The 22,865-nt window shown below is 40.2% G+C and overlaps 1 long non-coding RNA gene across 1 annotated transcript in view; it reads left to right on the forward strand.

The window, feature by feature from the left end:
* The window catches only part of LOC123257569, a 29,555-nt gene extending 18,775 nt beyond the window's left edge, over window positions 1–10,780 (forward strand). The window contains exon 2 of the long non-coding RNA XR_006507675.1: window positions 10,357–10,780. This is a non-coding gene — a long non-coding RNA (uncharacterized LOC123257569). The remainder of the gene's footprint in view (window positions 1–10,356) is intronic.
* The last annotated feature ends 12,085 nt before the right edge of the window (window positions 10,781–22,865 follow it).

Genomic DNA, 22,865 nt, shown 5'->3' on the forward strand with positions numbered 1-22,865 from the left:
CGAAGTACAGACCGAAGACTTCCAGTGCTCGACCCAATTAATCAACGATGACCGAAAAGGAAATGAGGTATCCATAAATGCTTCAAGAAACAGACCGGACGTACGAACAAACCCGGATTTGGCTTTGTTACATAGGAAGATAGTTGAAATTTCGGAAATTAAAATTTCGACAAGTAACAGTAGCAAACGTTTACAACCCCCGAAAACTCGTAGCGCTGCTAGAATGAAATCATTTTGGCACAATAGTCGAAAATTTCGTCAAGGCATTAAGTATGTCTGTGAACTCCAAATGACTTCTCGAGATCCTCGACCGTTTCTGCCAGTAGAATTTCTAAATCGCACCGTCTACGGGTTGCTGGATTCAGGAGCATCTATATCCTGTGTAAGAGGGAGTTTAGCCAAAGAAATAGGTGCCAGTCAAATGGTTTACAAGCCCCTTAAGCAAAAGGCGAGCACGGGTGATGGAACTCTTCAACGGGTATTAGGGTTAATGAAGGTTGAGTTAGAATTTGAAAACGTAGCGAAGTTTTACGATTTATATTGTACCATCTTTGAAACACGATTTGTATTTAGGGGTGGACTTTTGGAAAACTTATAATCTATTTCCAAAACACTTAAACATAGCGGAAGTGGAGAAAGTCCCGATTGGTCACGACAAGGGTAATGATGGTAATGAACACGATTTAACAGACACTCAAAGAGCCAGATTGGATATTGTGGTAAAATGTTTTCCATCATTTGCTCGGGAGGGCTTGGGGAGAACCAATTTAATACACCATGAAATTGACGTAGGTGATGCCAAACCAGTCAAGCAGCGACACTTTCCGGTCTCACCCGCGGTGGAAAAGTCCATGTACGCGGAAATAGACCGTATGTTGGAACTCGGGGTTATTGAAGAACCGGAAAGTTCTTGGTCCTCTCCGATAGTTATGGTGACGAAACCTGGTAAGGCTCGTATGTGTTTGGATTGTCGGAAGGTGAACAGTTTCACCAGCAAAGATGCATACCCACTGCCGCAGATCAGTGGGATACTTAGTCGCTTGCCAAAAGCTGAATACATAACAAGTTTAGATCTAAAAGACGCGTACTGGCAAGTGCCCTTACATCCTGCGTCTCGAGATAAAACGGCTTTCACAGTTCCTGGCAGACCGCTTTATCAATTCAAGGTAATGCCGTTCGGACTGTGTAACGCTACCAGTACTATGCCAAGGCTAATGGACAAGGTCATTCCTGCAAATCTTCGAAATGAGGTTTTTATCTACTTTGATGACCTCTTAGTGGTTTCATCCAGTTTCGAGAAACATTTGGACGTATTAAGTGAAATATCGCTGCACCTAAAGCGTGCGGGTCTAACAATTAATGTGGGGAAGAGCCATTTTTGCAAGAAGAGTGTTCGGTATTTAGGTCATATTATTGGAGAGGGAGGTATCAGGACGGATCCCGAGAAAATATCAGCTATCAGCAGCTTTCCAGCACCTAAAAACCTTCGCAGTTTGAGAAGATTCATTGGTTTATGCGGATGGTATCGCAAGTTTGTTCCTAATTTCGATTCTCTGGCTTCTCCTCTTACAGATTTGATGACGACTAAGAAATGGTTCGTCCTGACCGAAGAGAGAGGTTAACGAGTTAAAATGCTGTCTGTGTGAGGCTCCGGTGTTAAGTAGTCCCAACTTTTCTGAACCTTTTGCTATGCACTGTGACGCCAGTAAAACCGGAGTAGGCGCGGTGCTTGTACAAAATTCGGAGGAGGGGGACGAACGTCCGATCGCATTCATATCAAAGAAGTTAAATAAGGCGCAGCGTAATTACATGGTGACGGAACAAGAATGTCTGGCTGCAATAGTGGCGCTTAGAAATTTTAGAGCATACGTGGAAGGGCATGAATTTAAGATCATAACGGATCACGCATCCTTAAAGTGGCTCATGTCTAACACGGACCTTAGTACTCGTTTAGCTCGGTGGGCATTATCTTTACAAAGATATCGGTTCACCATAGAGCACCAAAAGGGTTCGCAGAACGTGGTACCTGAAGTTTTGTCTCGTTTAAACGAGAATGAAATAGCTGCAATCGATTTGCGGGATGGATTTTTGGTGGACATCGGACTGATTCCAATCCCAGGAGTATGTGGATTTACTGAAGCTTGTGAAGGAAACGGAAATAATTTTCCTGATCTAAAGGTGGAAGATGGGTATCTCTACCGTAAAGCAGAACATCTCACGGGTGTTGAGGTCCACGACGAGTATGCCTGGAAATTATGGGTTCCGAAGACCTTAGTTCCCGAAGTTCTTAGAAAAGCACACGACAATCCCCTTGCTTCTCATGGAGGCATTCATAAAACGATTGAAAGAATCCGGAGGTATTATTTCTTGCCTGGTTTAATAACTGACGTCAAAGCCTACATTAATTCCTGTGATGTATGTAAGACCACAAAGGCACCTAATCACACCTTAAGACCGCCTATGGGAAAAGCCCCTAAAACTCTACGGTTTTTGCAACGGTTATACATAGATTTCCTGGGTCCTTATCCCCGGTCCAGAAGTGGGCATATTGGGATTTTTATCGTCCTTGATCATTTTTCTAAATACGTGTTTTTGAGACCAGTGCGAAAGATCAACGCAGAAGTGGTGATTAAATATCTCGAAGACGATTTATTCATGTCGTTCGGGGTACCTGAAACGATTGTGTCTGACAATGGCTCGCAATTGTGGCATTTCGTAGGTTGACCGGCAAATACGAGATCAGTCACTCCTTTACGACAGTTCATTCGCCTCAGGCCAACGCTTCCGAAAGGGTTAATCGTTGTGTCATTTCCAGAATCCGATCCTATTTGCGACCAGATCAAAAGGACTCGGACGAACACATCAATCATATATGTTGCGCTTTACGTTCCTCGGTGCATTCGAGTATAGGAACTTCTCCTTACTACATGGCATTCGGTCAACATATGATAACATCTGGATCGACGTATGTACTGCTCAGAAAATTAAATTTACTTGATGATCGTTCTCTTTTGCTAAATAGATCCGACTCTTTTGAAATTGTTCGACAACAGACTTCAAGCCACATGTTAAAGGCGTACGAGGAAAATGCCAAAAGAAATAACCTACGTGCTAGGCAAGTTTATTTCAAAGAAGGGCAAGAAGTTTATAGACGGAACTTTAGACAAAGCTGTTTTCAGACCGGGTATAACTCTAAATTTGGACCCGCTTTCGTAAAAGCAAGAGTTTGCAAGAAAATAGGGAACTCGTATTACGAGCTTGAAGACTTACAAGGGCATTTGATAGGGATTTATCACGCTAAAGACATTCGTCAATAGCGTCCCTTCAGCTGGGTTTTAAGTCTAGGGTACGCTGGATATACCCTTGCCTGAATGTAGCGGGGGAGCTTTGTAGCGGTCTTCTGAAGGGACTTTGAAAGAAACCAATAATTTAAACGAGATAGGTAAAAGATGACTTCAATATTTGAATGGAGTAGCCGTTAAATTCATTGCAGCGTTTAAAGTGGACAGATTACGTTCTGTTATTTTGGGACGCTTGGATTTTAACAATAGGTGGCGCTAGAAAACTTATTTAGTACCGCTTAAGCTCAGCGAGAGATTAGTCTACCCTGGTGGAGTATTGATCAGGGAAGATTAGGGGATTGTTCTAAAATATGGAGGATGATTTAGATCGGGGACATTTCCGCTGCAGCTGGCTTTAAAAGGTCGGAGGCGTGCAGTTTCGCTCTCTTTTCTTGTGTGCGCAGTCGTAAGGGACAGTCGAGTCTACGTTTATTTAAAATCGGACGTTAACCTCGTGGGGGAAAAAAAAAGTGCTGAAAAGTGGAAAAATAGTGAACAAGAGCCAGGAGCATTTTCTACGAGAAGCCCGGACTGTTGCATTTAGCAGGAGCTATCTGCGTTTGGCCAGCCGCCAAATTCAACATATTTTAAAGGGGCCGGATCTGCGGGTATGTAACTATGTGAACAGTGCGGATCGGTGCTCCTAACCCAGGGGTAATACGTTCTTTTAGTTCGGCCCTCTTAATCCTAAATTAAAAATAAAACGGAAAAATCCGTTGAGGGACTAACAAAATTGGCCAAATGAGATGAGTTGACGACATACCCGAAACCCTTGTATATCTTCCCGAGCTTCGGCCCTGTCGCGGCATCAAAATACATGTTTAATTTAGAGGGTCGGTCTTGAGCCCTAGAAGAACACCATGTCGCCACGATCGCGCCGCAAAACCCTGGCCCATTACTATCTCGGATCCTGTTATTCTTGGCACACATAAATATACCTTTTTGCCAGCTCAAGAATTGGACTTTGAATGAGAATCACGTGTCTCTAACCTAATTTGATATTTTCTTAAACACAAAACTGAATTTTTATAAATATTTCATTAGTCATTTAAGTCCAAATCAATTTGGATTCCAAACCACAAGCATCATGTTTTCAAATTTGTTTATTTTTTAGTTATAAGTTTATCTAACCTAAATTTCTCTCAGTGTATATAAACGCTCGTATGCAAGCTTAAAGCTTTTATATGTAAGAACCAGTCTCCAGAATCTTCTAACGATAAGGAATCTCTACACTTTTGAGCAGATAACACAAATTTTAATGCCTAATTTTGGGGATGACCACTTTTAGGCCACTTTACAGCTTTCAGCCCTCGGAAGATCGATCTTTCTACGCTAGATCAGGAGTGAATACTGTGAGTCATTTTTGTGCATGTTTTTATTATATTGTCTTTTGTCTTTTGATAAATTTTATAATGATCTGCAAATAGTGTAGCATACCTGGTCGTCAATGAATTTAAAAAAAAGTAAATAACGTAAACTTATTACAAAGCTTTAAGCTTGAACTAAAAGTACATCATTTATCATTCTGATTGCGTTTAATGAAATATCTAAGCCTCTTCAAGGTGTATATTTCCAATGCCGAAGCTATAATTGTGAACTTTAAGAAAACTTTTAAAAATCTTTTCGAATCTTATACTCATTAGCAAGTTAGAAAAAAACTGAATCGAAGACATTTATGAAGAATTTTTGTTTTATTAAATTTATCGAAGTATTTTAGAACATATATCATTATATTAGCATGTAAGTCTATCTGAAAAATTAAACCCTGTTAATATTGAACAATGAAAACTAACTAAACCTTATTCATCTGAACTCAGCTAATGACCTAGCGGTCGCAGGATAAAGGGGTCATCAGAGCCAGTCTCAAGGATGATGATCATAGGTTGGGAGGGCAAATTTGAAGGCCACATCTACACCAGTGGTTCCGCCTAGTTTACATCTTCGCGCTCTCGTCCTTCTCTATCCCCCTCTATAAAATTTGATCTTCTATATACTTTACCGGTTCTATCTTGCAATTCTTATGTCGTTAGCACGCTCAATTCTTGACTTTAGATTATTAATTTGTAACCTGTGCGATCCGTCCGAAACAAGACCTCCACCCCCCAAGCCGACGAGCGTGAGCCGGACTCTATAGCGTGCTCCTGTGAAGACGGGTCCCTTTCATTACCCACACCGTTACACGTTACAGCTTAAATAGAGTGCCCAGTTTGGTATTGATGTCGCGGATGGCATTATCTATTTATGTGAACTTATGGCTGAGCCTAGGGTCGGAAAAAGAGCTTGCGTCACTCTGCAAGATTGAGCCAGTCCTTGGATGCCTTATGTCGAGCTATATCAGCATAATACAGATTCGTTCTTAAGGCTTCAGCTGGTATAAATCCACGTGAGACACGTCGTGGATCATTGGTTATCGGGATCATTGCTTATAGGCCTCGGTTTTTGTTTTTTAATTTTTTCTATTCAGACTGGGCAGCTATTATCTGTCGAGACGAGCTTACCGTCACAGTTTATGCACAAGCATGTATCGCTTATACAGAGTAAGGAACCAGTACCATGAGGGCCACTACATTTACCACAAATAGGGTCCAGGACACAGTAGTTTTTAGAGTGTCCAAAAGTTTGGCATCTTTGACATTAAAGTAAATCCTTTTTATGAGAAGCACGCTCGACAGTGACTTTGTATCTCCCAATTTGTGCTATTTGTAGGGACTCTGCTACGTTAGCATTCTGCTTTTAACTTGACAAAAAATAAGTTTTGCCTAGTTTTAAAATTTATTGTAGCTTCGTTAACCTGAATTTTCTTCCCATCACACTTTTTGGGCAGTATATGTTAAGGACTTTGTGATTTTGGTACGTTTGAATGGATTCCTTTGATTAAAATTCTGTATGCCTTGTCTTCTTTTAGATGGTGCCAAAATTGGCGGTTAAGCGATGTCAGTGTTTTTACAGATGCTCAAAAAGCGTCAGAGTTGGCTGCATATATTCAGGAAACACCAAATTTGGAAGTGCAAATGTTCTAGTTTGAGGAGCCAATGCTACGATCAAGAGATTTTTCTATTAAGACCGGATCGCTTACATTTGGAACGCAGATAGCAGGGATCTTTCTAGATTTTGCAGATTGGTCATTTCCACCAAGGGCACCTGTATCCCCATTGATAGAGTCAACATCCTCCAGATCCTGTTCCATTTGTTCTGCTTCAGCAGCCAGAATCGCGAATCGATTGTTACCCAATGCCTTTGCAGAGGAAGAATCAGCCGTCTTGTTGAGCGGGGTTGAGGTCTGAAACTTAGCTTTACGGATCGGGGGTGGAGTGAGAGCAAATAGTCACGTCTATGCGTTTTCGACTGCCATTTCGTCCAGGAGCTTGGAACAGAAATTTTGAATTACTTGTTTTATTCGCCAAGCGGAGTCGTAGTTGAGCATATGCTGCCGTCCGCAGTTGTTTTGGCGTTTGTAATGGTGCAGATTACACTGGTAGTAGAGTTACTGCTAATTGTCACCATGGAGCTGGTGGTCGCTGTTTGTTAAGGCATACCTGCAAGGTGGGCAGATCGATTTAAGTGCCGGTCGCGGATTTGGGATCTTATTTCTCCAGGGTATGCATCAGCTATTTGTCTCATCTTCTCATATTTATCGTTCCTGTTGCTAGGCTGCGAGCAAGATGACTCTTCCATTATATTATTTTCAGTTCAAATCAAAAAGTCTTCACAATAATTTGTAAACGACCTCCCGCTTACGCAAAACGCAGAGCGATTTTAGTCTCTCTTATCGTTGTTGGATTACTCGACCATAGTAGCCACCGCTTTGCAGTTACCAAAAGAAGACTTCGTGTGCAAGATGTACACACGAGCTCATTACCGCCTCAGCTGGATTACTTGAGGTAATTGTTCAAAATAACAACAATACAAAATAATTTCTTCGATTGCTGAGATGAATTTATTAAAAAATTCATTTTAATTAAACAATTAACAAAGTATATTTAATACAAAAATACAAATTAAAGTATAACAAGAAAGGAAAGCTAACTTCGGGCGGAGCCGAAGTTTATATACCCTTGCAGTTGAGTCGTAGTCCGCTAGGTGGCGCCACGCATCTTATATTATTAGATATATAGCGGATCGTATATAGTTGGCCGATCCTTATGAAATTTGGCATATCGAAAAGAGGAATCCATTGAAACTCCCATGAAAAACAACGAAGTTATAGCATTTCCGATCAATCAGTTGTATGACAGCTATAGGATATAGTCGGCCGATCCTTATGAAATTTGGTACATAATATTTTGGTCAAATATAACATGTGTGGAAAGTCCCAACCCTCTAACTTAAAAAACACCCAAGGTTTGGCATTTGCGATCAATCAGTTATATGGCAGCTATAGGGTATAGTCGACCAATCCCGGCCGTATACGCGAAACTTTACGTGTGTTCTGGCTTCTAAATATTTTAATGTCTTTTTTTTTGACTTATTCTTTTCTTCCGAAAGTTCGCCAATTGAAACTAAAGCATTCTCAATTATGTCAGGTCCGTGAATCGTTGAACTGAATAAATGACTTTATGAACTGTGGCTGGGAGATATTTCCACGAGTATTGCTTGTTAGTTTTTCAACTGTATTTAATGCGTAATTCTGCACCACATCTATCTATCAAGTGACCATCTATCCCTTTTACTTCGGCTACTTTCTGCCTCAGTTTCCATCGTTTGTGGATTCACTTCCTCTAACTTTTGGTTTGTTTAGAATGAGTCCCATTTTTTGATGAAATTCGTTCTGATTAAAATTTTTTCGCTCTTGAAGTTTTTTTTTCTTTCATTTGTTCTTATTTGCCATTGTTTAATTGAAAATCCAAATCACCCATGTGTTTTGAATTACAAAAAAAACATACACATGCAGCGGAGATAATCCAAATTCATACCGATTTTGATGAACTGTTCTTTTTAAATAGATTTTTATGTTATTAATTTCGGTTGGGTTGGCATTACATAAAAAACAATTGGCTGACGACGAAAGAAAAAAATAAGGAACGCACGAAACAAAGACACAACAACATAGAAATCCTGGATGAGACGCAGATATTCTACGCACTATTACATTAATTGTAGCAAATAGAGGCAGATGATTTTCATAACTTGGAATTACTAAATATTGATTAAGTTTTTGAAAAAAGTTTTAATGGAGGACGGCGTTGCCTAAATAACTTTTACCTTTTCTGAAAATTGATGTTTTTATAGGTTGAAACGAACAATTCGGATGAATACAAAACAAGAAAGGAAAGCTAACTTCGGGCGGAGCCGAAGTTGATATATCCTTGCAGTTGTGCCATTTCTGATCGTTCAGTTATATGGCGGCTATTGGATATAGTTGGCCGATCCCTATGAAATTTGTCAAATAAGATTATTTTGCCCAAAATGGAATCTGTACCAAGTAACATCTTTCTAACTTAAAAAACATCAATGTTATGCCAATTCCGATCCTTATGAAATTTTGTAGACAAGATATTTTGGCCAAATATAACATGTGTGGAAAGTTTCAACCCTCCAACTTAAAAAACACCAATGTTATGGAATTTCCGATCAATCAGTTATATGGCAGCTATAGGATATAGTCGACCGATCCCGGCCGTTCCGACTTATATACTAAAAAACACTAGCACGCTTTGAATTACGCGCTTTGAATAAACTTTACATTTACGAGTTTTTGCAGCTTTTTTTTTTTGTTTTTATATTCGTATTTTATTTATTTGCTCTTATGTTAAATATATCCTACCAGTACATTATTTACATTACTTTTAATTTAATTTATTATTGGGGCTAGAGGAGCTTGATGCTGCTGTGTTGGACGGTACGGCCGTGAAGCAATGCTTCGCCCAACTCCTGCAACTTAGTCCTCCCCGATTTGCGCCCGATTCCAGCATTAGTGGCACCTGCTCTCCGGTGAGAAGATCTCCTCCAGGCTCTCCTCAAGGTTAGTGCGTTCCTCGTCGAAGCGCCAACAGTCGTAGAGGACATGGTAGGCGTCCTCCATGAACCCCCTGCCACATGAGGGGCAGCCATCCTCTCTTTCGTGCCCGAATCGCTTCAAATAGCTTCTGAAACACCCGTGTCCACTAGGGGCCTGAATCAGGTAGAAATCCACCTCGCCGTGCTTTCTTCCGGTTCATATGCCCACATCCGCAATGAGCCTGTGCGTCCAACGTCCCTTTGTAGAGTTTTCCCATAAGCTCTGCCAGTTGGCCAGGCTTCTGGCTCTCGCCGCTGCCTTCCTAGCCGACGCCGACGCGGTTTCGTCCTGCGCCGTCTGGGCCAGCCCTGACTTCTCCCGGACCAGTTCCCCTAGCGGAATGAGACCGGCGATCACGAGTGCCGCGTCGTCCGACACCGTTCTGAAGGCGCATGACGTGCATAACGCACAAAGCCGATAATCAGCCTCGATGCCCCACACACATAGATTGCAAATAACTGTCGACCGTTTTTTTTCCTGTGCTCTCGTGGCGAGCACAATCGAAAAAGTTCATACTCTTTCGCTCTCGCTCTGACCAAGAGACTTTTGCTATCTTTGTTTCTGTTTCCTGTTGAGCGTTTTCGTTGAGCTCTTTTTATTTCGGTCGTTCAATGAGCAGTGCGTAAAGAGCGGAACGAGAAACGCTCGCACAAATAGGTCAGCAAAAGACCGATTGACCGAAAAACTCAACGCAAACGGTCTTCACATTTACTTTCGTTGTTGTTGCAATTAATGTATTTCGTGTGCAAAACGAACGATTGTGAATGTATACCAATACATATGCAAAGAAATTAATAGAACAATTTAATTTTATTTTGAAATATTTTTGTAACAAATTTCGTTTAGATTCCATATTCCATATACAATAATGCTACCAAAAAGAAAACAAAAATTTCAGACAATGTTTATAAATGTTTTTTTTTTTATTTTTATATAAATTATATATAAATTTTTTGTAACATTTTTTTACATATTATGTGTTAAGCTTTATAACTAATAAGGAGTTTAAATTTTCAGCACTAATCGAACTTCTTCGTTCACTTAATATAAAGTGTAGGGCTGAGAATGCCCGTTCGACGGACACTTGCGTTGCAGGTGTAGCCAGCACAACCTGCGCTAGTGCACTTATATGCGGAATCTTAAGTTGCAAATCATTAAAAAAATCCAATATATTTGAATTTAATGGCAAGCGACCAAATGTTACGTCGAAGTTTTCGATGACAGCGTAAATTTTGGCAAGTTTTGAAGAAACAGGATCTTTTTTGCTTTCTGAAACTGTCTGCGAATCGTCCAAAAAAGCCGAGAACAGCGTCTTCTCTTCAGATGAGGATGCGGTTGAAAGAATTGACGAGACTGGGGAAGCAAACATCTCTTCATGCTCAGGAGTCTCGAGCGCTGGAACATTTCGTGTTTGTGCCTTGAATAATAAAGCGAAAATAAGTATGCAATGTTTTTTGGATTTTAGTTTAGTAAAAGTATTAGTCTTGACGAAGACAATTTAAATTAGTTTCTGAAAACTACAACATAAACAAAACAGGACCCAAATTTCAAACATTCTACGACATACAGCTTACTTCTTTCAACTCATATAAACGAAATGCTGTTTTTTTTAAATTAGCTTTTGCTAACGATTTCTGATTGTTCTTCAACATACAATTTACCCGAGAATCCATGTAAATTGCTGCCAACAATGCATCATTTTCTAACAATTTTGTCTCTCTTATTTTTATCTGTGCCGCTTGTTTTTTTTTAAATTAAATTGTAGCTATTCTCGCATTTTAATTTTAGTTCCATCCATACTATAAAGAACTCACTATAAACTAAATCTTTATCTTGTAGCTTTAAAGTTGCCTGATATGTGTCACTAAAAGCGTCAATGTACGTCTCGATCCAATCCTAATCGGCCTCTACACAAATATAAGACTGCGTTGCCAAAAAATCCTTTAAGTCCAATAAATTCTTTAGCATTGAATACGTTGAATTCCACCTTGTAGCAACGTCGAGCGATGGTATGTTTTTTTCATTCTCAATTAAGATACGTCTGCATAGATTTTATAAATATATAATATAAATATATATTATATATATATATAAATAAATTTTTATAACTTATAACTTACCTATATGTTTCAGTGCGCAGCGATTTACATAATGTGCGACAGGCACTTATTTTATCGGCGATCTCCTTGGTTTTGTTCACATCAAATACGCACAGTTGCAGAGTGTGTGCTGCACATCTCACAAGGTGTATATTAGCCAGTTCAATAGAATCCAGTACATTCAGAACTTTCTCACTTTCTATGTCTTCTTCAAAGAGGGATTCCTCTGTCGCATCATTTAATACCTGGACGGCTTTTATCATGCTTCGCCCATTATCAGACGTAATGCTGTGTACATGAAGTTACAATTTTGTAAAAAAAAATCAACTATTTTAAAAATTGTATGTAATTCAATTCTTACCTGTAGATCTGATCAAGTGATATGCCATAATCATCTAAGATTTCTAGAATTTTGCTCTTTATATATATTCCAGTGTGAGATTGCACGAGTTCAATCATGCCCAAGGTCTTCACAACTATCTCGGTTTTTGCCAGGCTTGCGTGTATCATTTGCAAATTGATTCCTAAGATGGCTTTATCCATTCTGGTGGCAACATCGATTTTCAGCGACACTAGTTTTCCCTTCGCAAGTGCCCTTATATTTTCTTTAACAAACTGCTCTTTGACTGACACAAAATTCATAATATTTCTAGACGTTACAGGGTTCATGCCCAGTGCATTATGTATTGGATCCATGATTTCCCTGAACCCTTCACTATCTAGAAACTTGAATGGTTTTCCGTCTGTGGTTACCATTTTGATCAAGGAAGAAACAATTGCTTTTTCACTCGTTTGATACGATATTCTTCGTTTTTCTTCGCATTGTGTTAACTTTGAATATTCAACATTATTCCACTCATTGAAAATGTCCTTATGCTTGGTTGTTAAGTGCCGTTTTAAATTTGTCGAATGATTACCGGACAATTTCATACCGCAAACATTACAAATTGATTTGTTCTCGTCCAAATTAAACTTAAAGAATTGGTGCACATTTTTATTCATTTCTCTTCCCATTTTACAATACCAATTATTTTGCACCTTCACACACTCAATTCACGATTGCAATTAAACGTTTAACGATTTGCTTACCTATGCGTGTGAATGTAAACCAATACATACGCAAAAGACTTTTTGCTGCACCGAACACGACAAAACGGGCTTGGAACAACCAAAACAAAACAGAATAGAAAAAAAGGGTTTCGCTCTGAGCGCGAGCGAGCTAGTTAAAGAACCCATGAAACTGTTGCACTCTGAGTCTTTTCGTAAAGAGTCAGAGAAAGACATTTATTTGCAGACAACGAAAAACGGTTAACAGTTATTTGCAAGCTCTGCCCACACATAAGACCGCACGGCCATTGCCTCGGCCCACACCGGGGCGGCATAGAGAATCTGCGAGCTTACCACGCTGGTGATGAGCTTACGCCTTTCTTGCATCGGGCCTCTAATATTGAGCAGCATGCGTGAGAGTGCCCTTATCGTCTCACTTGCCCTCTTGTGAGCATACTCCAAGTGCTCCCGGAATGAGAGCAGCGTGTCCAGCATCACTCCGAGGTATCACTCTCTTTGAGGTGATGGCCACTCCTCCTACGCGGACCATTGCTGTTTCCACTTGTTTCTACTAGATTAGCACTGCCTCCGTCTTGTGCGGTGCCAATTGTAGGCCGGCGGTGGACAGCCAAGCCTCCACTTTTTCGATCGCACGGTTCGTAGTAGCTTCCACCTCCCCGACTGTATTCGCCACGACCACTGCAACGTCATCGGCGAATACAATTACAGATGTTCCCTCGGCCATTGGAATTCGAAGAACACCATCGTACATCGCGTTCCAGAGCAGTGGCCCGAGCACTGAGCCTTGGGGCACTCCAGCGGTGACCTCGCGCTCTTTGCGTCCCTCGTTCGTGACAAATAGAAGAGATCTCTTGCTCAGGTAGCTATCCACCATCCTTAGGAAGTATCCAGGTATGTTCATCCTCATAAGCGCCTCTAACGTTCGCGACCAGTTCGCTGAGTTAAAGGCGTTCTTGATGTCGAGTGTTGTTACCAGGCAGTACTTTTTGGAGCCCCCTTCCCCACCGGGTGCCTTGAATGGCGCTTGCTGCCAGGTTATAGCTGCCAGCCAGCCCCAAGCATCTTTAAAAATAGCAGGGTTGTGCCATTTCTGACGTTCGGTTACACGGCAGCTATAGGATATAGTCGGCGGATCCTTATAAAACTTGGCAGATCGGATTAAGTTGTTCGAGTTGTTGTACAAATCCATAGAAAATTTCATCTATCTAGCTTAAAAAACAACAAAGTTATGCTAATTCCGATCGTTCAGTCGGCCGATCCTTATTATACTTGGCAAATCGGGTTAGGTTGCCCAAAACACAGTCGGTAGAAAGTTTCACCTATCTAGCTTAACCCAGATAAACCCATATCTCGCTCAGCAATAATTAAAATTTTTGGTCTATTTGGCTTTAAATAAAGTAAAAAAAAACATCCTTAAACTGAAGAATGTAACGTCGGCGATAGATCGGCCTAGGTGGTAACACAGGGGCGGCGGTGAAGTAACCTACGTGGCAGCCCTGTTGCATAGTAGGACCCTATTTAGCTATTTCATTGCGGGTTTTGACGATCTGGCAATAGGCATAAAGCGGAGGTTAAAAAACCGCGTGGGAGTAGCTTTCTTCGGCGTTTTAACCGCCGGTTCATCCGGTCGGAAGAGACGACGAGGAAATCAGGAAGTGCTAGAATGGAAGATTACCCGCTCAGGGATCAGCGCGCATTAAGGAGTTGACGTGGGATTGGCAATAATCGAAAGGAGTAGTGTCCGGAAATATTTGGGCTAGAGCACTGCTGCTGGCGATGTAATTTGTATTGGCGTTGTTTACGGGATAGATGAGAGTCCTCCCGATATATTTTTTCCCTTTCAGCCTCGAGCACGTGGAAGCGCTTCGACAGCTCGTCGCGGATAAAAAAGGGGTGAGTAATCTTTGATCTATGCCAAGCCAGCTGAAGTGATGCGGATCTCCGATCATTACCTTGCCACGTTTTGCAAACTCCGGCCCTAGGGGCTTCCCCAGCTAAATAGTTGCCCTCCATAATGTTTAGATCGCGCTGAGAGAAGAGAGAGAGAACCCCAGGAGTTGGATTCCAATTGGATCCCAAAGGGATCGGCGGTAGTGACCCGCGCTTTTGAATGATATCGAGCGTTGATACGGTAAAGAGTCGACTCCCTTTGGCCAGTACTAAGAAAATAGCGTACACAATGTTATTACTTTACTTTAGTACTTTAGTATTAAGTATTAGTGTAAAATATTGGCGCAAACGGTCTCGCAATATAGAACGAGTGAGGAAGGCGTTTTGGAATGAAGATTCAGTACAGCCCACTTTCGAACGCGGAGTTTGTAGTGGATCTTGTTTAGCTATTAGAACTATAAGTGTTGGGGTTAACCGCGCTCCCGCATACCCAGCTGAAATAAGTACGCATTAAGTTTGCATATCTACAGTGATAAATTATCGATAGCCTAGCAAGAGAGAATATTGAATACTATTAGGATAATATTAGGATATTTAGGAAACCAGGGAAATATGTCATTTAGTGATGTAAGGATCTTTTTTAAGGAATAAATATGGTAATTATAATGAAGTAAGAAAAGATAATTCGCCTCGTTTAATTTGCCACCGCCCTGCCGCTAGACCATCCCATTGGCTTTCTCGAGGACCGTAATGGGATCCTGGTGTCCATCGTTCGGAGGAGACTGTGTTTGACCCCACTCAGTCCGTGAGGTCGTGCACGCATCAATGTTGATATAATTTCTGATTACCGAGGCAGCATCAGGGAGAGAGAAGGGAGTTTTACAGAACCCACCCATTAGCCGACGAGATCTGCCCTATTAACCCTATTTTTCACCCCATATCCCCAACAATGCCACCTCAGCACTGCAACTAATCGTTACAAAAACACAAATTTATTAAATTTTAGTAGTGGTTTTTTAATGACATTGGGCACATCTTGTGTGTCGATTTTGAACTATGACAAGATGATCAAGACGATCATATCGTAAATCAGGTACCTGTAGAGTTCCCGGACGGCTGTTCCATTCTGTTAAATTTTCGATCAGATGAATGGAGCTGAAAAAGTTGTCGAAAAATAAATGGAGTTTTTGGTCTGGCCATTTAGCACTGTGTATAGCTTGAGCATGTTCCAGGACCACCACTGCTCCAACCCCAAAATCTGCATAATCTTTACTTGTATTGGTTGAAGCTCCCTCCTATGGCTCAAACCAGTTGATATAGCCAAACCGTGTAGTGCCGACCCAAAATTTATATCCGTAAAGAATCGGTTTCGCGTGAATATATTGCTTAAGACCCCCCAAAAAAATAAGCATCGTAGATAGGTTAGTTACAGCTGTTCTACATGTATGACACCTAGTTCACCCTGCTTAAATTATCTACAATTTACAAAAAGCATAATTAAAAATCCTTATGAAATTTGGCATATCGAATTATTTTGCGCAAAGCGGAACCCATTGGAACTCCCATCCTTCTAACTTGAAAAACAACCAAGTTATGACATTTCCGATAAATCAGTTATATGGCAGCTGTAGGATATAGACGGCCGATCCTTACGAAATTTTTGCAGATAAGTAAAAGTTTGCCCAAATTAGAATGCATAGAAAGTCCCATCCTTCTAACTTGAAAAAAACAAAGTTATGGCATTTCCAATCAATCAGTTATATGGCAGCTATAGGATATAGCCGTTCCGACTTATATACTGCCTGCGAAGGAAAGAAGGGTGTGTGCAAAGTTTCAACTCGGTAGCTTTAAAACTGAGAGACTAGTTTGCTTACAAACAGACAGACAGACGGACAGACGGACATGCTTATATCGACTCAGGAGGTGATCCTGATCAAGAATATATATACTTTATAGGGTCGTAGATGTCTCCTTCACTGCGATGCACACTTTTGACCAAAATTATAATACCCTCTGCAAGGGTATAACAAGAAAGGAAAGCTAACTTGGGGCGGAGCCGAGGTTGAAATACCCTTGCAGTTTAGGTTGAGCCATTTCCGATCATTTCCGATGTAGTCGGCCGACCCTTATGAAATTTGGCAGGACAAATAAGATTGCCCAAAATGTAGAAGTCCGTAGAAAGTCCCATCATTCTAGCTCAAAAGACACCAAAGTTATGCCAATTCCGATCGTTCAGTTAGATATAGGATATTGTCGGCCGATCCTTAAGAAATTTGGCAAATCTAAAAATGTTTCCCAAAATAGAACTTCTACCAAGTCCCATCTTTCTAACTTTAAAAACACCAAAGTTATGCCAATTCCGATCGTTCTATGACAGCTATGGCATATAGTCGGCCGATCATTATGAAATTTTGTCCATAAGATATTTTGGCAAAATATACCATGTGTGGAAAATCCCAGCCCTGTAAAGTTATGGCATTTCCGATCCATCAGTTATATGGCAGCTATAGGATATATTAGACCGATCCTGGCCGTTCCGACTTTTATACTGCCTGCAGACAAAAGAAGGATGGGTGCAAAGTTTTAACTCGATAGCTCTAAAACTGAGAGACTAGTTTGCGTAGAAGGACAGTGGCTGCATCTGGAATAAAAATCAAAATTGGAAGCTAAGAACATAACACAAAAGACGGCACAGCACGACTCAGCACATCTACAATGCAAAACAGCTGATTTGACCTTGAAGGGAAAAAGAGACGATGTTGGTTTATTGAAGATTACTCACTCAACTGCAAATGTCGGCAGCTAGATTTAACTTCTTTTGTACCTTAAATTATTAACACATACACTGAAAAAAAAATGAATCGGCGCATCTTGGGGGGAAAAAATGAATACAAAATATACTAAAAATATAATAAAGTAAAGAATTAATTGCATAATAACGACAACACAAGTTAGGTTTTATTAATATTTAAACTTAAAAATAATGCCATTAACTTTAAAATCCATTTTATATAATTTAAATTGGGCAGTGTAATTAGATGACTTTAAAATTCCCTTTTGTCGTGAAATCTTTGCCATGCCTTTTTTTTGAACACGTTTACACAGCTTCAATTCTTTTGTTTAGAAATTCCCGTTAGATTTCCAGAAAAAAAACCGGTTTGCTATAAAGAAGCTTGGTTATTTTGAAGCAATGTGGTCACTTTTCGAAAATTTTTGTTTTTATAATTTTTTTTAATTTTGTCCTATGGGCGCAACCACTGTGTGCTGGTCCGCTGGATTGGGTTATTATACCCTTGCAGAGGGTATTATAATTTTGGTCAAAAGTGTGCAACGCAGTGAAGGAGACATCTCCGACCCTATAAAGTATATATATTCTTGATCAGGATCACCTCCTGAGTCGATATAAGCATGTCCGTCTGTTTCTACGCAAACTAGTCTCTAAGTTTTAGATCTATCTAGTTGAAACTTTGCACACAACCTTCTTTTTCTTACAGGTAGTATATAAGTCGGAACGGCCAGGATCGGTAGAGTATATCCTATAGCTGCCATATAACTGATTGATCGAAAATAACTTTGATGTTTTTTAAGTTACAGGGTTGGGACTTTTCACATATGTTATATTTGGCCAAAATATCTTATGTACAAAATTTCATAAGGATCGGCCCCTCATCTGTTTGTTTGTTTAAACAATTTGGTTTCCCACAACAATTTTGGATTTTAATAAAATTTTGGGAAAATTTGTAATTAAAATTTTTAAACTAACCAAATTCCAAAACCTTTGTAAATTAAAAATACTTATAACTTTAGAGCCACTATAGCAATCGAAACATTTTTTACATCTTAGGAATGGTTTTTAATTAGAGGTCCAGAGGTTTCTTTAATATTCTGTATATTATGTGTTCTTTTTTAAATAATTGAAGATCTATATATACAAGCAAGAAAGGAAAGCTAACTTCGGGCGGAGCCGAAGTTTATATACCCTTGCAGTTGAGTCGCAGTCCGCTAGGTGGCGCCACGCATCTTATATTATTAGATATATAGCGGATCGTATATAGTTGGCCGATCCTTATGAAATTTGGCATATCGAATTATATTGCCCAAAGAGGAATCCATTGAAACTCCCATGCTTCATTCCCGATCAATCAGTTATATTCCAGCTATAAGTTGGAAAGTCGCGCTTCCCTTTCATTGAACGAAGGCTGGCGGGGAGAACTATGAAAATTTCATAGATACTGGAGCGGCAAAAAATTATAAAGTGCCCCTAAAGGAGCTGAAGAACGAAATGCTTGTGAGTTCCATTCATAGCTCCAGTAAAGTAAAAGTAAAGTGCCTAATGCAAGTTAACAATAATTACATTACTAAAATGTCAACAGCCGCAACATTGCAATAACCGGCAACTCAGCACACGGGCGTCTGCCTAACAATAATTTCAACAACCTCTACATTACAATAAACCGTAACTCAGCACACGCGCATCCTCTGGAGTTCTTAGGAAAAGAATCACGCCACCGGACTCCGTCGCTGGAGCCGCTCTGCCGACGGCGCTGCCGAAAAGTCTTAGCTAAATCAGGGTAGAATTCAGTTCTACCCAATTCAGTCAGTTTCAAAATTACCATAAAAGAATAAGTAAAAAGGAAATTTTTAACTGGCGCCCGAGCAGAGACCGATCGCGATTTCAACAAGGCAAAACACGATAGAGCAAACCGATCCCAAGTGTAAAAATAATCTCACGTCTCAACAGAGCAAAATGTTTACTAAGAGCGCGTGTAAAATTTGCTGCGAAGAAACTCACCACCTAAACAGTGGTTCGCGAAAAATAAATAAAAACATTTTAAAGCGCAAGTGTAGCTGCACAAAGCCAAAGCAAGTTCAATAAATTAATAATTGTTTTAAGTAAAAGCGATTCCGCCTTTTAGTCTTATTAAACACATAATCAGTCATGGAAGGGTAATAACCAAATAATTACACTTAATTACACTTTTTCTCAAATAACACAGGCCAACAGCAAAAAATCTCCACGCATAATTTTAGCTGCTCCATAACCTTTAGGCTCCCCTGAGCCAAAGTCCAGAACATAGGTTCTATCACCCACAGTTTCCGCGGTACACCTAAGAGAAGAAATTGATTAAATTTTACGATATATTGAATTATGTAGGCCGTGTAATGAAGATGACCATCATTGTTTCTATTACATTTAATTTTTGAAATGTATGTGTTGTAGTATCCAGTTAGTAAGAGCAAGTATTCGTACGCTGCTGTTCCCTTTTGCTTTACCACATCGTTAAAGAAAAACTGGTAGCGAAGGGGCTTACTGTCGGTATTCACCCTGGGATCGACGGATCGTCTTTACCCACGGTGCCTAGGAGGTTTCGGGGGCGTGCACTTCTTGCGTTGCTCGGTTCTAAGCTCGTCGGAACGGTGTGGGTTCTTCCTAGCTTCCCACATAACACCACTCTACTCTAATAATTATTTAAGTGCACATCACTGTTCGTTAATGATCGGGCAAATATTTGAATTAAGACCTGTTGGAAACGGACGGACACGGGTGGTATTGAGGATCAGGAAAACTTTCGCTTGATCGGGGTGGCTGAGATGTTGTACGCTCCCCTGGTCTTTACCCTCCCTACCTTGATACCTCGATGTGAATCCGCTTGGTATCCCTAGAGTAATGTACTCTACAGACTCAAACGACTTCGGAGTTTCCTGAAAACTGCATCACCATACGCCCCAGACCCAGATAATACTTTTATATTCCATTATAATATACATTATCTTTACTAAATCAAATCAAAATACACTTCATACGCCTTTGCGCCATATCAAAATAAAGAAAACTCAAAAAGGAATTGAGGAAATCAAAACTAAAGAACAAAAGAAATAATACTACAACTTCATCTTACTTTAATTTAGCCTATCTGTCATATGTACCAATTGTCAAACACCGCATTCACTAACATGTTACATTTATGTATAAATAGATATGTATTCACTTTTTACGGACTTACGCTCGTTTCCGGCGATGCAGGTTCGTTGGGCCTATCGAAGATGCAGTTTTCTGTAAAAATGGTGCTTCTATCGTTGCAAGTGAAGGCTGGTGGAGGTTGTGTGGTGCATGTGCAGCGGGGGTTGGTGAAGTGCGGAGGTTAGGACCGGCGGATCTGCGAGATCACGTGGTTATGAGTTCATGCCACACTGGCACAAGGATGAGTGAGTCCCAAGTTTGGCTGCTGCGGAAACTGCTGCTTTAGACTATTCTGCCTATGGCTCTGTTACGCCATCAGTTTAAGGTTAGGCTGCCACGTGTACTCGACCTCTTACGGTCGATCTTTTTCCACTCCTTTTTTTTCTCACTCGCTTCCTTTCCGACCGGTTGCCTTTGTTTTTGCCAGTGGCAACTGCCACATTGATGAAAAGCGCGAACGCGCTACGCGACGTGCGCGAGGCTAACCGGCCGGTGGAGATCGCAATACAGGTTGCTTTCCCACTGTAATACAAATTCTCTCAGTGATTTGTTCACTATCTATCCACTATATTTACCTTTCAGCAATCTTAGTATTCTCAACTGTTGCAAGAGATGTTTCCAATACTTATGTTCAAGATGTTGGAAATTTTATAAATTCCACCGCTGCTTTAGCACGTGGTTGCTGCCTTCTTTCAATTTACGCAGGTCAGTTTTTCACGTCTGGCACCCTCTCTATCGCAAATTCAAATGAACGAACTGCTAATAAGCTAACTTCGTTGCTACGCAACCGAGAAAATCTCCAAAACTTCCAATAACGGGACAATTCCTGATCTCCGTTTCCATATGTCTCTCAGCGCTTTCGCATAAGTATGTCAGAAAGGGATCGTACCGTGTGCCAGAGCGGGACGATTATATTGCCGTTTTCGTCTCTATGCTCTACATCCTACACTTCGGATTCGGCTTTTCCGATTATTCTTGGTGAAGGCTGATACAAAATAATTTCTTGGTTCTCTCTACTGTTTCGACCCCCACAGTGTACCAACTAAAATTAAAAAATGGTATCTAGCAGTTACCATATCTTTGGAATACTCATCCAAAGTTGAAATCTCAGATTTTCTACATTAATTTTTGGTCTTTTATCATTTTTCCCCAAACATTTTTCTATGGAAGATTTTTATTTTCTTATTGAAATCAGTAGATTATACCATGTTTTAATTTCGGATTTAAGGAAAAACTCGAAATTGGAAATTGTCGGCCTGTGTAATTAATAAAATAACAACGCCCTATATTCATAATTTCTTAATGGCAAATAATAGCAATTTAATCAGACCACCAATTTTAGAAACTGTTTCACAGCCTCAAACATCTAAAGGTAATAGACAGGTACAGATAAAAGAAAACAGACAACAGGAGTTTTTAGCTAATAGAAATATGGAGGGAGCTCAGTTAGAAGAACATATTGAGCAGAGAATCAATGAAAAGCTATCAGCAATATTAAATCAATTAAATTTCAGTAATGCACCGACTGATTTCGCTAAAGCAACTCCCTGCACTATAGATCCATCTTATGCAGAAAATATTGGTTACTTAGATCGGGTACCAGATATAGTGAAGTGCATGAAGGAATTTTCGGGAGAGCCCACAGAATTTAGTTCGTGGAAAAAAACGGTAGATCGAGTGCTAGAAGCCTACGCGAGCAAAAAAGGCACCACCAAATATTTTGCAATTTTGCAGACCATAAGGTCCTAGATTCTTACAACATCCCCCTAAACTGGGAAGCAATTGCTAGATGCCTAACATTGCATTTTGCAGATAAACGTGACTTGAGTACTCTAGAATATCCACTGACAACAATAATACAACACGGAAATCAGACAGTTGAGGAATTTTACCAAAATATTTACAAGCATCTATCTCTTATTTTGAACAAAGTAAGTTGCATGAATCTGGACAGACCGACAGAAATAGTAATGACCAAATCGTATAGAGACAGGGCTCTAGATACCTTTGTGAGAGGACTACAAGGTGATCTACCACGTTTGCTTGGCATAAAAGAGCCAAACGACCTTCCTCAGGCTTTACATTTATGTCTGAAGTTAGAAAACCAAACCTTTGTGAGGGTGACTTTTACGAGCAGGTTTTAAGACAAAAAAATTGCAGTCCGTCCCATTGTCCAGATTGCAGTGGTCTTCAAAAATGCATGCTTGTCATCCATTTCTTTCCCATGCAATTAATTGAACCCGTTAAAGCTCCCTGGAAGATGCATATTCAAGTAGGCTTGGATTAGGTATCAAAGATAAGCCCCGCTTCACTTTCGAACCACTCTTGGACTTTCGCGGATGGTTTATTAAGACCAAAGATTTTTACTAGACTTTACGCTAATCACGTGGTATTACGTCATTACACGTGCTCTCCAATAAATATATTCAAAATCACAAGTGAATTTATTGTGACTCTTACACCAGTTTCAAGTGTTTCAAGTGCAATCAAGATTTGCAGTTTAAATT

Source organism: Drosophila ananassae, chromosome XR, assembly GCF_017639315.1.
Source record: "Drosophila ananassae strain 14024-0371.13 chromosome XR, ASM1763931v2, whole genome shotgun sequence".
Lineage (NCBI taxonomy): Eukaryota > Metazoa > Arthropoda > Insecta > Diptera > Drosophilidae > Drosophila > Drosophila ananassae.